The sequence below is a fragment of the Diachasmimorpha longicaudata genome, chromosome 6 (assembly GCF_034640455.1).
Source record: "Diachasmimorpha longicaudata isolate KC_UGA_2023 chromosome 6, iyDiaLong2, whole genome shotgun sequence".
Classification (NCBI taxonomy): Eukaryota; Metazoa; Arthropoda; class Insecta; order Hymenoptera; family Braconidae; genus Diachasmimorpha; species Diachasmimorpha longicaudata.
Genome location: NC_087230.1, coordinates 3,503,838 through 3,519,810, shown reverse-complemented (window position 1 = coordinate 3,519,810; position 15,973 = coordinate 3,503,838). Strand labels below are relative to the sequence as shown.

The window sequence follows — 15,973 nt, the reverse complement described above, 5'->3', positions numbered from 1 at the left end:
AATTTAAATATTAAAGAATATTGATAATGAAAATGTTCTATGAGATTCAACAATTAAATAATTAATCAATTAATCAAACTACAATCAATTTCCCCAATTAATTAATTGATCATAGACTCCCACTGAATTAATGAGTGATAAATGATTAATTAATCATCTATTTGCAAAATGTTCAATTAATCCCAATAATCAATCAATTGAAAATTAATTAATAAAAAAATATAATTATCGGTTAACCACTCAGTTGCAAAATTGTGAATTAAGCTCAATACTAATCAATGACTGATTAATAATTAATTAGTTGTTGATATTAAAAAATAATATTAATTAAGCTTCAGGGTTACGATTAAGATGAATTAATAATTATCCAAACATTTAATATAAATAATTCACTTGTTTGATAAAAATTAATTGTTCCTCAGCCGATTGCTTAATGCAGAATATTTTCATTCCATTAACAACAATGACGCATGATTTAATATTCCTCTGGACTTTTATCCTCGTTTATCTTTTCATTTTGCGCTGCAACTTTTGATTCATCGCATCTCAACGCAGGACGACACAACTCCGTACGGTGTGTGTCTGACCTGGGTCAATTCGTTCGTCTTCGCGACGACCCAGTGCGTTACAGAGTGGCTTCAACATCAATCGGGTCAGCGTAATTGTGCTTATTTTTTTTTTCTACCGGGACTTCTCCCCGAGGCAATTAACCACCCACATATATTATTCTTTTTCGTCAGTGATGTACATGGAAGGCACACGAGTGGGGAGATATTTTGTCATCGTCGAAATTGAGAGATTATTCACATTTCGACGTGCTTTTTCGATGATTTTGCTATTGATTTCGGGAGATTTTAGTACTTTTTACTCTTTTGGGATGACCAGGCCATGGATTGGGCGATTCGTCAGCATTAAATTTAGAAATTGAGCGGCATAAATTTTTTTTCAAGTTTATTTTATTTTTAAGAAATGATTAAAGTTTTTTCGAAAATATTGAGCGGTTATGGGAATCAATTTGTGAAGGCTTTGGAAAAGTTATTTTTAGGTCTTCATATTAGTATGAAAAATCAAATTTAAAAACTTAACCTTTAAATATTCTAGTATTTGCAAAATATTTTGCATTTCCAATGATTACATTGAGTCGACATGAAAGAATTTTCATTTAACGAAAATAAATTTTGATGAAGAACTTTACATTAATTATAATGCTGTAATGAATTTTCGAAAATAGATAAATTTTTTACGATACAAAAAAAATCTTTTGCCTCTTGACGACTGATTGTTGATAATTCTCCATTTAATTGTCGCATTCAAAATGTCTTTTATCCTTTTTAAAAATAACAAAAATGTTTCTCGAAATGTTTCACCCTTAATCCTTCACATGTTCAATTAAAACAATTGTGCGAATTTTATTCGGAATTTTTCCCGAATAAACATAACATTCTGAACAAATCCGGAAAACGAAGCGATCGCCTATAAATAAAGCCCCCTTAATCGCGAGAATAAAAAATTTCCTCGAATATTTTTCCGGCTGTCAAGTCCCCAATTACTTCGGATGGTGCAACAAAAAGGAAAATATTGATACGAAATATTAATATCTGCATGGTATCCCTCGCATCAATTCTAGTTTCTTCAGGAAAATATGATAGTTAATCCCCGGAGACTGTACCAGTGGGTGGAGGGATATTGTCGCAGCATTTTCCGAGTGTATTCAATAAAATACAGTTAGCGATACACATTATCCCGGAACAATTACTGATCGATCATTAATATCCTCAATCGTAATCGCAGGAGACACTACGTCTGACGCGAATCACGATGTTTTCCTGTGACTACTGAGTACTACTAGTAGATCACGGCCTCTTCCGGGCGGACAGATTTATTTTAAAAATATATACCCCAGGACAATTACATGTAATCTCAAGTTAATCATATAGGAATCATCATTTTACATAGGGATAGTACTAATTGTTATATTTATTAATATAGTTTTCATGATATATTTACAGGGAAACGGGAGGGAAATATCCGATTAATTTTGAAGTTCGAGGAGTATTTGGCTGGATTACTTTTTTCATTCTAATTTCAAACAGTTAAATGTGTGGCATTTCACGTCATATGGTATGGTTTTTTACTCGTAGTGTCGTGTTGGCTTCCAGCGTATATTTTCTGTCTCCACAAAATGCAGAAAATTGTTGCCAAATTGTGGCTTTTGTCTTCACCGTATTATTAGGAACATTATTTTTAATTTTTTGATCAATAATCTCCAAGGATTCTCCTCCAAATCTGCTCATGTCGAGGTAAAGTCTTTGAACTTGATTTTTTCTAATGACAGTTTTGGGGTTTGAAACGCGTACAAATTGTTTATCGGATATTTTCATTGCTTAGCAACAAACAGGGAAGTATTCGAAAAATATACGAAGTAAAACCGTTTTACTTGTACCACATGACGGGAAATGCCACCACTAGATTGGTTGAAATTGGGATGAAAAAAATAATTAATAAAACTTACCTAAGTTTTTCGTCATTTCGGAGCAACATTAAGGGGAGGACAATTTTACAGAACTGCTATAGTCTTTGTTCGGAGCCTTCTGTAATTTTTATCTGAATTTATAGTAAAAAATTGTGTTACCGTCGGAAATTTTCTCAATCACTTTTGTAATCAGTAAGTGAACTCAACCTCCGTAAATTTGACTGAATATTTCTGTCCATGTACTCCATAGTGGAATTTTTACCAAACATATCCTCAATTTTTCCCAACAAACTGAGTTCCTGTGTGTCCACAGAACTGTTTCTCTATCCTTCTTCCCTTAAGAAAGTTTTTCCTGGTGTCATAGTAGTCAGTCTCTGGACAACGGTCTCCTGGTGAAGACGTCCCTCCCTCGTCTTGACAAAGTACCTAATTTCAACTCAATTCATTTAATTCCTTCGATGTAACAAATGTTTTCTTTGTTTTACATGAGCTCCTGCCGATCCTTCTCTTTCTCCTCATCTTTACAATCTACCCAGGTACATTTGGTATATCACATCTTCATTTTATTTATACATTTATTTAGACCTACCCCTCCCTTCAATCTTTCCTCCTAAACTTTTCTTACTATTTTTTCCAATATCTCCTATCTCACTATTCTTTCTCTAACTAGATTTTTGTTCCACCCAACAAATTCGCCACTTCTGCGAACCTCTTTTCATCTTTTACACTTATTATTATTATTATTATTATTATTATGAATTATTATTATTATTTATTTGCTGAACCCTCCGTTCCCTTCCCCATCACCCCCTCAATCCTCTTCTGCCCCCTAAGGACCCTTTCCACTCTTCCCAGTCTGCCACGCGCTGTCCTGCCTGGTGTCCTCAGCAGCTCCACCATCCTCTCCCTCTAATACCTTCTGCTACAGTCCCGGCGCCATATTTTCCACGAGCTCTTAACCTTTAGCCTTTTCCTCAGTACCTCGTACCCCACGGTATGCCCCAGTATTTTTTTTTCTCTCCAGAGGCCCTGCACTGGTCCTTGTCCCTATCAGTGCACTCCCGCATCTCCACCTTGTCCAACTTGCCTTCTGCTCTCCACTCAGTTTCCTGTCTTGGCAATGTTGATAAATTATTTCTTGAATTATTTTGCTGTGCTTAGAGTCTTTTTATTTAGTCACCTCATTCACATTCCCATACTTTTATTCCCCCGGGAAAGTTGTAAATTTCTGGGAGCGCCCGGCTACTGGTGGCGTTACCCCAGTCCCATATCACGAGTGCAGAGTCGTTCTTGACCTACACCAATCGACAGTGTCACGCTGCGCTCCTGTCGTCTCTCTCCATGTACAATGCGATTATATATACTGAGAGCTTATTGCCACTGCCCGACTAGCTTGCACGTACAGCCACAACATTTGTATTCGTCATTCAACGATTGTTCTCAGAAAACGAAACATCTTAGAGTAGAAATAGTCCGCAATAGTCACCCGGGAGCCAATGGATCTCGTTAGGTTCTCAATTCTCATTCAAAACGGATGTAAATAAGTAGATAACGATTATCAAGTGCAGACAGTTGAATTGAATTGAATGAATTTCGCACGCGTTGTTGGAGTTCGATGGAAATAATTTTTTTTAGCTGAAGGATCATCGGCATTCCAAGGATAGCTTCAATTGTCAGTGGATTATATGTTCTAGGAAATTATTGATAGTCATTAGATATTTTTTTTATTGAATATAATGTTCAAATCAATTTTTAATGTATGAACCAATTAAAAATTGATTGAATTTTCGCGAATTTTCAGAATTTTTATTGTTACGTAGAACTCAGAATTAAAGTTTTGTTTAATATGTCAAGTCAATAATCAGTATATTTGCTATGAAATTTTTAATTAATTTTACTATTACATTTACTATTAAACTTTTAATTTTTAATTCAGGGGAATTTTGATTCATATTACAAAAAGTACCTGAGTTTTCAGTTTTCAGTCATTTTCGTTTGTTATATCAATCCAAAAATTGGGGTTTCGTTCATTAAAAAAAATGATATATTAATCGAATACTATAGCACTTGCTTGTTAATTTTTCATAATTTTACTCCCACAATGAGAAAATAATTTCCAATTGAATAGTGACTACATTGAAAATCTTAAGTAAACTTGTTATCTCAAAGTAGATCTCTTCACTGATTACTGCGATCCATTCGTAAAAATGGCTTATGAAACTTTTATTTTTATTACCGAATTTCCTAGTTTGTTTATAGTACAGATTTAATATTTTCATCTCACTGGGTCTCATCTGGCCTACGACCTATGACCAATAATGTCATTGTGTCCATTAGTATAGCACGCAATACTACTTCTATCACCGCATTAATAATTTGTACAACATTTTATTTGATATCATTATTATTCAATTCATATAATTGGCTGAAGGCCTGTTGACAACTCTATTGATAAAATAAATAAATAATGGGATTTAAACTAAAATTTATGACCAAATTATTCATCCTATTGTGCAATGAATTGAAGAATACAATAGAATTACTTTTTATGACCCTCAAATCTTCAATGAAATTTTCAATAAATTGAGATTTTGAAAAAACTGCTGATTAATTTATTGTATTTGTTGAATAATTCTCTGCTCTATCGGCCAGGAAATTGAATCTCCATTGGATATTCAATAACTTGATTGGCAAAAAAAGGAATCAAATTAATGGAATTCAAGTTGATCCAATTAATCATAATTAACCAATTAACCAATCATGAATGGAAATGGTGATTGATTTAAAGAAAAATCGAATTAACAATTCCAGTTGAAAATGCAGTGACGCCTGACGACAAAGTGAGTGCGTGCTGCTTCAATCCCAAACCTGAAGCACTTCGGAGAATAGCTCATTGGAAATTCCCCCCTGAGCCTACTAAAATGCCAACAAAAATCCCACCGATTTCTCTTTCAATGAGTCTAATCGGAATTCCTCGTCGCCCGGACCTGTGACGACCTGCACCCTAATTTTGGCCAATTGCCTCGCTGAGATCAAATAAAAAGTATGAAACATCGGTCAGGCACTTGATGAATTTTCGTAGCGTGGGAGATTTAAAAACGGTTATTTTTTCAGAGGGCAAATTTTGTGGGAAACCTATTTCAGTTATTGTGGGAACTGGCAACGTGCTCTCACCACTCTTCGATTAAACTGTGATTCAGAGGGTTCATTGAAGAGTTTTCTTTATTTTTACTTCTGAATCGAAGTCTTCTAATCAACCGATTTTATGATTCTCTAATTGCAATTGCAAGTTATCTGGAATGTTATTAAATGCGATAAAACTATGATTTTAGATCATGTGTATGTGCTGGAAAATTCAAAATTTTGAAGATTAAGTTTTGAGAAAATTTTACATAAATCTGATCAAATTTGCAGTCAAAAATATGGATTTTCCACTTATGATCTTTATCATTAACGTTTACTTTGAGTAAATTTTTGTTTGAGTAAACATTAATGAATTTTAAAAAATACCCACATTTTTTCTTTCCAATTAGAAGTCTTCAATAGTTCACACTCAATTCCAATTGTTCTCGTTAGAATGCAAATTTTTATTTCTTTTATGACAATTTGCTACAACAAATTTGGTTTTAATTTGGTTTTAATTCATTCTTAGTAACGATTATCTAGCTGTTCAAAATGACCCTCTTGATCAATATTAATCACGTAATTTGTGCAATCAAAGAAAACCGCTCTGGACATTGTAACATTCAGTGGCTCGGGGAGGTTATCAGACCGGATATACCAATCAGATGGGCGCGTGTCTGAGATTAAACTTCAGTGGAAATGTCAGAAGTTGTTTCAACATTTTTTTATGTTATGTCATTGAACAGTGGGCTCGTGGATGGGAAACCTCATGCCATTCTTAGGATGATAATTCAGGAGGACCAGAGACAATCATGGATGACCTCATACAGGAAGAAAACATAACAAAAATTACAATAAAATATATTTAATTTATATATGTAAACGGTAATTTCTATACAAAATGTTAGATAATTATATAAATAAATATATAAAAAAAAATTTCCCCCATTTTCAGTTCCAAATGACATATTGCCAAAGTCATTGCGCTATTTTATAGTGAAATTACAAATTAAGAGAGTAACTATGTTAATTGCGAAATTAATTCTCAGTCTTTTTCGTTCTCAACTTTTTAATCTAATGACTCCCACCCAGTTAATTAGTAATTCGTCGAAATAACATTTCTGATTACTCATGTAAATCGAGCGAATTAAATTTGTAATTACTGATACGCTCGAGATTATTCGAGACACAAATCATTCCTTGTCCAGCTAATTAGTAATTTATTGAAATTAATTCTCTGATTATTTAAGTAATTTGAAGGAAGCAAATCCCCAACTATACACACATTCAAGTAATCAGATAAATCAATTACTCATTATGCTAGTAATCGTTTTCGCATTACTGAAGTATTTTCCAATCGATTCTGCGGAATCAACTAAATTAGTAAATATAGAAACGCGAAAAAATCGATGACAATCAACTGATAAAGTCCATTTGGTCCAATGAATCATTATAAAAAGTACCACAGAAAAATCTAATTTGATATTCAGTAACGAAAAAATAATTACTCATTACCAATCCCCTCGTTCCTGATCATAAAGTGCCTTTTAATTATTAGATTCACTATTTTATTTCGGAATGAAATCTTCGTCTTTCTTTTCATGGTCAACTTTGTAATGCTGAAAAAAAAAAATGTGATATGACCATGCTCTTTGCCTGCTGAGTAGTAAAAATAGTAAGCGCTGTCGATTACACGCGCAAAAAGTAATTTTCCGCGTCAAAACTTGTTATGGCTTTCTTCTCCGTCTGATATAATAGTACATCACATAATAGTTCACTATCACAAGATGTCCAAAAACGTTAGTTTTTTCTCTTGACCTCTGCAAGAATCGAGTCACATGGAGACGTATTGCTCTAAAAATACCCGGATTATCTCCGCATTAGAAATTATATTGCTTACATCATTCGAAAAAAATTCCGTCAGGATTGAAATTCGACTTCTGGAGATTTGGTGAAAGCCGGGTATTGCATCTCCTCGCGCAATACCGTCCTTCGACGCGTTTAGACCCGCTCGTTCATGCCGGTGGATGGTGATAAACTCCAATATTGGATTTTGAGATAGTGGAATTCCCCTAGTCATCGCGAATCGTGGAAAATGTGAAGCAATATTTGAGCTGAATTTTTTTTCATTTCTAATCCCTCTTAACAACGCACTCGATAAATTCATTTATTGATGCAACATTTGCAGATATCTCCATGCGGTGACATTTTCAAAAATTGTGTCTGTAAAAATTTGATAGTTTAGTCAATTAATTTATTTGTGTTCAACGGATTTTTTTTTAATCAAAAAGTCATTTAAAATTAACTCCTTTATTTTTAGTGAGAAATTTTACGTAAATGAAATCAAAGTTATTTCTGTTATTTTGTTTATCCCGAGACACGAATTGAATAATGATATTGGAATTTGTAGAAAATAGGAAATGTATAATAGGAATGAAATGTAGATTAAAGTGCCTTTTTTCAATACCACAACAACGAACTAATTATCTATTTTTAAGTAATTAGAGGTCTCACATCTATGGAGCCATTCAATTAAAGGTTCATTGGAAATATTGTTGTTATAAAAAATTGAAATAGGATTATTGAGGTAAGTTTTGAATATTTTTCCATATAAACTACTGGTAATCTCATAATCCCTTTTTTACAGAGCAACAAATAGGAAAAAAATCGTCTTTGATTTTTTTACGAAAGTTAATCAAATCCGAATAATTACAATAATTTTTTAACCTTTTTTGATGTGATATTTTTACATTTTTACACGGAGAGAAATATTCAATAAAAATTATTTAAAGTTTTCCGTAATTTTGGAGCAACATTTGATAGAGGAAAATTTTACAGAGGTGTGACAGGTTTTTTGGAGCGCTTAGTAATTTTTATCTAAATTTTCTGTGAAAAATTACGATATCGTCACGTAGATTTCCTTAATTACTTTTGTAATCAGCAAGTGAACTTAAATTTCGTAATTTTTAGTGAATTTATCCCTTCATGCTGATCACGTCTGGGTATAGTGGTAAAAGGGCTGGAGCAACTGGTGTCTGACGTTAGGAGGACCAACGTTCACTCACCTGGTGAATCGTGTGTCTGGGCATGCACTTGGTGCAGGTCCTGGCAAGTCGGATGGGCCAATTTCCCCGAAGCCAATTCCTTTTTTCCCATTGATCAGCTCATTCTGCGAGTAATTTGGCCAGAAGCAGGCCTCGGAGATCCACATTTTTATCACCGGAAATACCTCGCTCGGATATGCCGGGTAAATTTCATGGAATTCACGAGGCTCTCGAGAGGACTCCGGGAGACAGACTTCAAAGAAATTTTCGCGGAGAAAGGGCCGATGATGATACACGCCCCGGAAATTCCAATTTTATTTCAGGTGATAAAGGGCTGTACCTCACTTTCGACATTTATACTGATTGTTTATTAAACTCATTAATTTCAATGATTCAACCGGAAATACTGAGCATTTTTTGAGGTCTGCAATAATTTTTATTTTTCTTCATCTTTTCGATGCAAGATTTTTGTAATTTTTTCAAGTTGAAATAATTATTACATGGAGAGAAATATTCAGTGAAAATTACGGAACTTAAGTTCGCTTCTCGATTACAAAAGTGACTGAGAAAATTGATATGACGATATCGCAATTTTTCACAGAATATTGTTATAAAAATTATGAAACGGTCCCAAAAATTCGGTAAAAGCTGAGTAACATTTCCCTCCAGTAGATACCGCTCCAGAATTACGGGAAAGATATGTAATTTTTTCTGATTATTTTTCCCATCCAAATTTCAGCCAATAGAATTGCACCATTTGTTGATATTTTGTATAGCCTACCTCGAATTTCAGCGATTATTTTTCCCATCCAAATCTTGGCCAATAGGATTGCACCATTCGACGTTATTTTGTATAGTCAACACGGTATTTCAGCGGATATTCTTGGAAATTTTACTGGAAATTTTGCATGTTGCCTATATAAAAAAAAACAAATGATGAAGTAACCCTCAATTGTATCTGACAGATTAAATGGCAATTCGTTTAAAATTATGTCTCATGGTGCAATTCTATCGGCCAAGATTTGGATGCAAAAAATAATCCCCCGAATACCACTCGAACTTCGAAATTATCTGATATTTCCCTCAAGGTTCCCTGCAAACAAATAAGCTCGTCAAGTTTTCCAGAAAAATCACTCGCGCTTCGCGCTCGTGATTTTTAAACTGGAAAACTTGACACGTTCATTTGTTTGCAACGAACCTATCGGGAAATATCCGATAATTTCGGAGCTCTTGTGGTATTACATGCGATAATTTTTTGATAATTTTGGTAAACAAACGACAACTTAACCAAATAAACCTCTTTTCATGTCATGGCACAATTCTCTTGGCCGAAATTTCGATAGGAAAAATAATCCCCTGAATACCACTCGAGCTTCAAAATTATAGAATATTTCCCTCTAGGTTCCCTGCATACAAATGAAGTAGTCAAGTTTTTTGCAACGAATCTATCGGGAAATATTCAATAATTTTTAAGCACTTGTGGTATTATATGTGAGTATTTCTCTCCGTTCGGGCATTACAAAATACGAATCCGATTTTGTATATCGATGATTGAAGTATCAAATAAGTTTAATAATTTGTATTCGTGAAAAGTTGTCAGCTCGTCGCAACTGGAGATTGATATAAAGTAGCGAGATAATTTCATTATTGAAACCATCAAAATCAGATTAATTTTTAATTCAAATTTTGAACTCAATTCTGCCGTCTCATTCCCAGCGATGCGATGACAGAACATTTTATTATCTCACGGATTCGCAATGGATTCACCAGAATTCTATGCAGGCACGTGTTTGCGATGCATCATATCGAGAATATGCATAATCTTTCATCATATCTTCAGAGATTCCTCCTACCAAAGGTGAGTTACGCCACGTCATCATTATTATTATCGAAGAATATCGAAGGTTTTTGCAACGATGGCGACGAGTTATCAACAATTACAAGTAAAGCCGAGGGTTTATCGGAGGAATTTGTTGAATTTCCAGCTGAAGTATTGGATTATGGATAGGGAATGTCTCAATAATATAAAAACAATTTAACTATCAACTTTAATTATTTATTATCGCACACAGAAGGTACATCTTCCTCGAATGATGTCTCCAGATCAACTGACTCTCAGTGACCAAAGATTTCACACTCTAGACCCATTTGACAAAAGGCCCTTGTTCATTAATTTCTTTCTGTTCCTTCTCTGGTTTTATTTATTATTAAAACCATTCTAAACATTTCAAAATATAAAAACTATAACATACTGAGATGAACTGAAAAACAGCTATAGACAGACGATTAATTTTTGTCCACACATATCAAGCACTCTCATTATAAAATTTTTGAAAATTTATTTATTTAGTTGCTTTTATTTTCATACACTCAATTTTTCAATATTTATTGTATTGTACTGTATTGTTTATTTCTTTGATGTTACAAACGTTTCTTCTTTGTTTAACATCCTCCCCAGCCTCTTTTCAATATTTATAATATTGCATAAATATGTTTATGTTTAACAGTAGGAGTTGATGCATTGGATCAAGTGAACGTCGAACGATTCAATTATTAGAAAATTCATATACGATAATGAGTGCACCTAATTAATAGAGAAATTGCCTCGAAGAAAAATTTGAATCGACGGTTAAGGCTACAATACACCAAAAAATTGCAAATTTTTATGGAAGGTCAATGGGTTTTAAAATTTTTCAGCGTCAGAAGTTAATTTTCAAAAACTATCTGACGTGAAATTCAGATTTTGCATTAATGATGTAACGAATTTGTGAATTTTATGGCGCGTTAATTTAGTTAGAAAAAACGTTAGTCACAAAATTATTGGAAGTATCAGTGGTATTGATTCAAATATTCAATCAGTGTCCCGGGAACTTTGGCAAAATATTAAAACGGTGTAGATGGGAGTCTCCCCTCGCATTATAATATCTTATCGCATTATCTTCGAATTCCGTGACGTATTTATCGTGGGAGCACCCAAACATGCCGATATCATGGATCATCCGTTTATCAGGGTGTTTTTCTAGTTTCAGGTTTCAAGTGGACGGCCGAATTCCTGCGCTTCTCGTTTGACTCGAATTAAAAAAAATAAAATAAACCTCTGTCCAACAAATTGAAATTCTGAATATTCTAAAAATTGCAATAACTTCCGTCACACTAATCATTACAATTAATTACAATTACACTATTATTTCTTATATTACATAAAACCTAAATGTAAAACCAATCAAATCAATGAATCTAATCAGTCGAAACCCAAAATTTCGTAAAATTTATTCCAAGAAAATTTTTTTTTTGATAAATCTCATTCCAACTTTAATTTTCCATTTCGTTTATTTTGTTGCTTTAGAGAAAAACTAAAATTGCAGAATAAAGTGTTTTACCACCGCTGAGAGGAAGGGGCGAGACCCTTCCCTCCCCCTCAAACTTACACTCTTATATTTTACCGCATTATCTCGTAATGACGTGTCAATCATTACACATGTTGATATCATCAATAATCCTCTTATCACGATATTTTTCAAGTTTCATTAGTGAAGTTGACGGCCAAATTCCAGTGCTCCTGTCTCTCATTATGATCGCAAAGCGGAAAAACCGACGATTAAATTTTTATTTGTCGATCCCCCGAAATCACATGCCAAAAGGCGTAAGGTCAGTGCTGAAGGAGCGTCATCGAATGGGCGGGTTTTCGGCTCACACACATTACACCATACAACTTCATTCACCGCGTCATCCCGGTATAAATAGAAAAACCGGTATATTTTTAGAAAATATACCGCAGTGAGAGCGAATTCCCAATCTCCAAGGAATATCAATGTCATTCACCTTTTAAAATTTCGATTCAACTGAATTCCGAGGATTTTTCATCCTTTTCAGTATAAAATTGTGAGAATGGAGCAGGATAACTTTAATGAAATATTTTCGATCAATTTCAAATGGTTCTGTTCATTGTGAGGCCCGTGCGACTCCTCTCTAGCAGAACCTGGACCTCTAGACCGCAATTTTAATGCTCCTTAAGCCTCTGATCTCTCTGGATTTATTAGTCATCATGTGCAGAACAATTAACCGTCGAGGAGACATGAGGTCACGTGGGACGGATGCTCCACACCTGGAGACAAATCTGGAGTAGAGAAAATTCCCACTACATTAGATTTTAATAATTGGAAGTCAGATTAATGAAGAAAAAATAAACGATATAGGTAAGAGCAGTTTTACTTCAGATGATTATATGTTCACACTTCGAGAACAGTCGACGAACTGACAAACGATCTTAAAAATCTTAAAAACCAAAGCATCGTCATCATGGTTTCTTTCTTTCAATGAACAAAGATTTCTTTATATTATTTTATGAACATAAACTGGAGTTTTCTGCGTAAGACCACGCAGACGGTCTCTCCAGGACACAATGACCTCATAGTATTGATATAGACTTATATGGGGCTTTAATATAATCATATTGCTTTTGCTCTTTTCAATAAATTATTTATTGGAAATGGGATAATGGTTAAATGATCAGACGTGTAAATCTCGTTTTAACTCTTTTATTTTATAGGCTGGGAAGGCACAACTGCTCTGCTTCGTTTCCTTAAAGGAACTAGCTACAAGACTAAAGGGATATAACACCCTGGACCTGATGTCTCTCATCAACAATAGTCCCACTCATGCACCTCTGTATACATTCAGAAAACAAAGCATACACATCACCCCCAAACTTCCTAGAATTATTTCTCATAAAAATGTCTTCCAATCTCAAGTGGAAACACCAGAATAAAAGAAATACTAATCGTACAAAGACCTATTTAATTCATCTGTAAATTAATTTTTGATAAACATTCGAAATGTAAACTCCAATACTTCTGAAGTGTTAAAACGAGATAAATTGACTGATATCTGAGTCGAGATTTTGTGAAATATCTCCGAATCTATGAGAGATATTGGAATTGTTGTAATGACATTTGTTATAGTACTTAATTCCCTCCACAAAAAAGGTTATAAGAAAAATTTTACTATCTTCCTTAGATTCCGGGATATTCATCAAAAACTGGGCCATGATCGAAAGTGACTCAAGTAAAAATGGAGTTATTTCTCTCGGACCAGAATCAAAAAATTGTAATCCTTCAAATAAGTAAATCGGAGATACGTGAAAAAAGACACGCATGGCTTGGACGACCTTCACCGACCCTGGAATCATCTCACCGAGAGGCTGATCTCACATGGAAATGAAATTTCACGTTCCCCGAACGGAGGTATGACGAAATTTGGGAGAAATTTATTCCCGGAAATTGAATGATTATTCAATAGTTCATTAGCCCGGTGGTGCAATTGTTGGAGTCATCGGGTAGACACATGTCAAATCTTTCGATTTCTGTCTAGGTGGGCCCAATGGGCGGGGAGAGAGGAGCGTAAGGACGCAGAGAAAATTAATATGGAGAATTAATGGAAATTATCCAGGCAAATTATGATTTCGAAAATCATTTCATTTTGGGGTGTCTGAACCAGAGAAGAAACAAAAATGAATGAATGAACAAGGGCTTTTTGTCAAATGGGTCTGGAGTGTGAAATTCTGGTCACTAAGGGCCAGTTGATCGGGAGACATCATACCAGAAAGATATACCTGCCTGCGTGCGATAATAAATAATTAAAGTTGATAGTTAAATGTTTTTATATTATTGAGACAATCCCTATCCCTATCCATAATCCAATACTTTTTTTTCATTTTGAAAAAATCTATAAAATTGTTGAAAAAAAGAAAAATGAATTTTTGTTAAAAATGTGTCAAGGAAGAGTTTCGTGTAGTGGTTTGCCCTGAAAATTTTTGAAAAATAAATGGAAACAGAAAAGAGCACCAAATGAAAATTCTGTATGATGGAAAAAAATAGTCGCATATAATACCACAAGAGCTCCGAAATTATCGGATATTTCCCGATAGGTTCGTTGCAAACAAATGAACGTGTCAAGTTGTCCAGTTTAAAAATCAGTGATTTTTATGGAAAACTTGACAAGCTTATTTGTTTGTAGGGAACCTTGAGGGAAATATCAGATAATTTCGAAGTTCGAGTGGTATTCGGGGGATTATTTTTTGCATCCAAATCTTGGCCGATAGAATTGCACCATGACACATAATTTTCAACGAATTGCCATTTAATCTGTCAGATACAATTGAGGGTTACTTCAACATTTGTTTTTTTTTTATATATATCAACATGCAAAATTTCCAGTGAAATTTCCAAGAATTTCCGCTGAAATACCGTGTTGACTATACAAAATAACGTCGAATGGTGCAATCCTATTGGCCAAGATTTGGATGGGAAAAATAATCGCTGATATTCGAGGTAGGCTATACAAAATATCAACAAATGGTGCAATTCTATTGGCTGAAATTTGGATAGGAAGAATAATCAAGGAAAAACCAAAGTTCTTGGCGTGGGTTGGAAAATGGAGGATTAGATTGATGTTACCGGTTTGACAGACACAATGGAGTGAAAAACCCCGCGACAAGAACTTTCGTTTTCCTTCAACTATTTTTTTCATCACACACAACTTTCGTTTCGCGCTCTTCTTTATTTCTACCCATTTTTCAAAAATTTTCAGGACAGACCACTACACAAACCTTTTTCTGGGCACATTTTTAACAAAAAATTATTTTCATTCTTTAAAATTAAATTCAAATTTGCAATTATGTCTGGGGGAACTAGGAGGGGGCAACGTCCGGGCGGAGTATCCGCAAGGACGCGGGAAAAAGTGGGTCGTCTATGAGGAATGACCACCGAAGATATCAGTATTGATGGGTTGATTAACTTTATATGAGCATTCCTGACCGATTATTAAGGCGATGTCTGCGCTTTAGATCGTATCGGGATAGATTATTGAGTGGAAATGAATGAATCAATTTCCCATGAAATTGGATAAATTCCTTAATTTTTGTGGAATTTATCAACAGGGGAATGACGCACGTGAAACAAGTTGAATTATTTTCGTCAAACTTTCCGCTTCAGTTTAGTAAAGTTAATAAATAATAATAACCAAATAAAACGTTCCTCATATGAAAAATAAATAAATTGAATATTTATGCTCCACTAAAAATCTACATATTAAATCAAAATTGAACTGAAAAATTATTATACCCTAGAATTCTTTTTTTTTCTCATGATTTTATAAACTACTAATTAAAGTTTTTTCCATTAACCTTATTTTTTCAATACATACATTTTAAAATCTATGACCTAATATATTTATATATTTTATATTTATTATATTTTTATAAATAACAATTTTACATTCGCATAAAATCTCAATGATAGCACCCTCTCCTTCCCCCCCCCCCTAACGCTATTTT

The 15,973-nt window shown here is 34.0% G+C and overlaps 2 long non-coding RNA genes across 5 annotated transcripts; one reads left to right on the top strand and one right to left on the bottom strand.

Annotated features, from left to right (window-relative positions):
• Positions 1 to 3,316: 3,316 nt before the first annotated feature.
• LOC135163488 (uncharacterized) lies at positions 3,317 to 7,651 on the bottom strand. Its single transcript, XR_010299130.1, has 3 exons — positions 7,497 to 7,651; positions 3,654 to 4,163; positions 3,317 to 3,582 (listed from the first exon to the last, which is right to left on the bottom strand). It is a non-coding gene; the product is annotated as an uncharacterized LOC135163488 (long non-coding RNA).
• Positions 7,652 to 7,708: 57 nt separating this feature from the next.
• LOC135163485 (uncharacterized) lies at positions 7,709 to 14,314 on the top strand. Of its 4 annotated transcripts, none has more exons than XR_010299125.1 (6): positions 7,715 to 8,183; positions 8,567 to 8,963; positions 10,357 to 10,498; positions 11,664 to 13,328; positions 13,657 to 13,883; positions 14,011 to 14,314. It is a non-coding gene; the product is annotated as an uncharacterized LOC135163485 (long non-coding RNA). The 4 variants fall into 4 exon arrangements; XR_010299124.1 differs by having other exon boundaries at positions 7,716 to 8,183; positions 11,664 to 12,836; positions 13,190 to 13,883; XR_010299126.1 differs by having other exon boundaries at positions 7,728 to 8,183; positions 11,664 to 12,836.
• Positions 14,315 to 15,973: the final 1,659 nt, after the last annotated feature.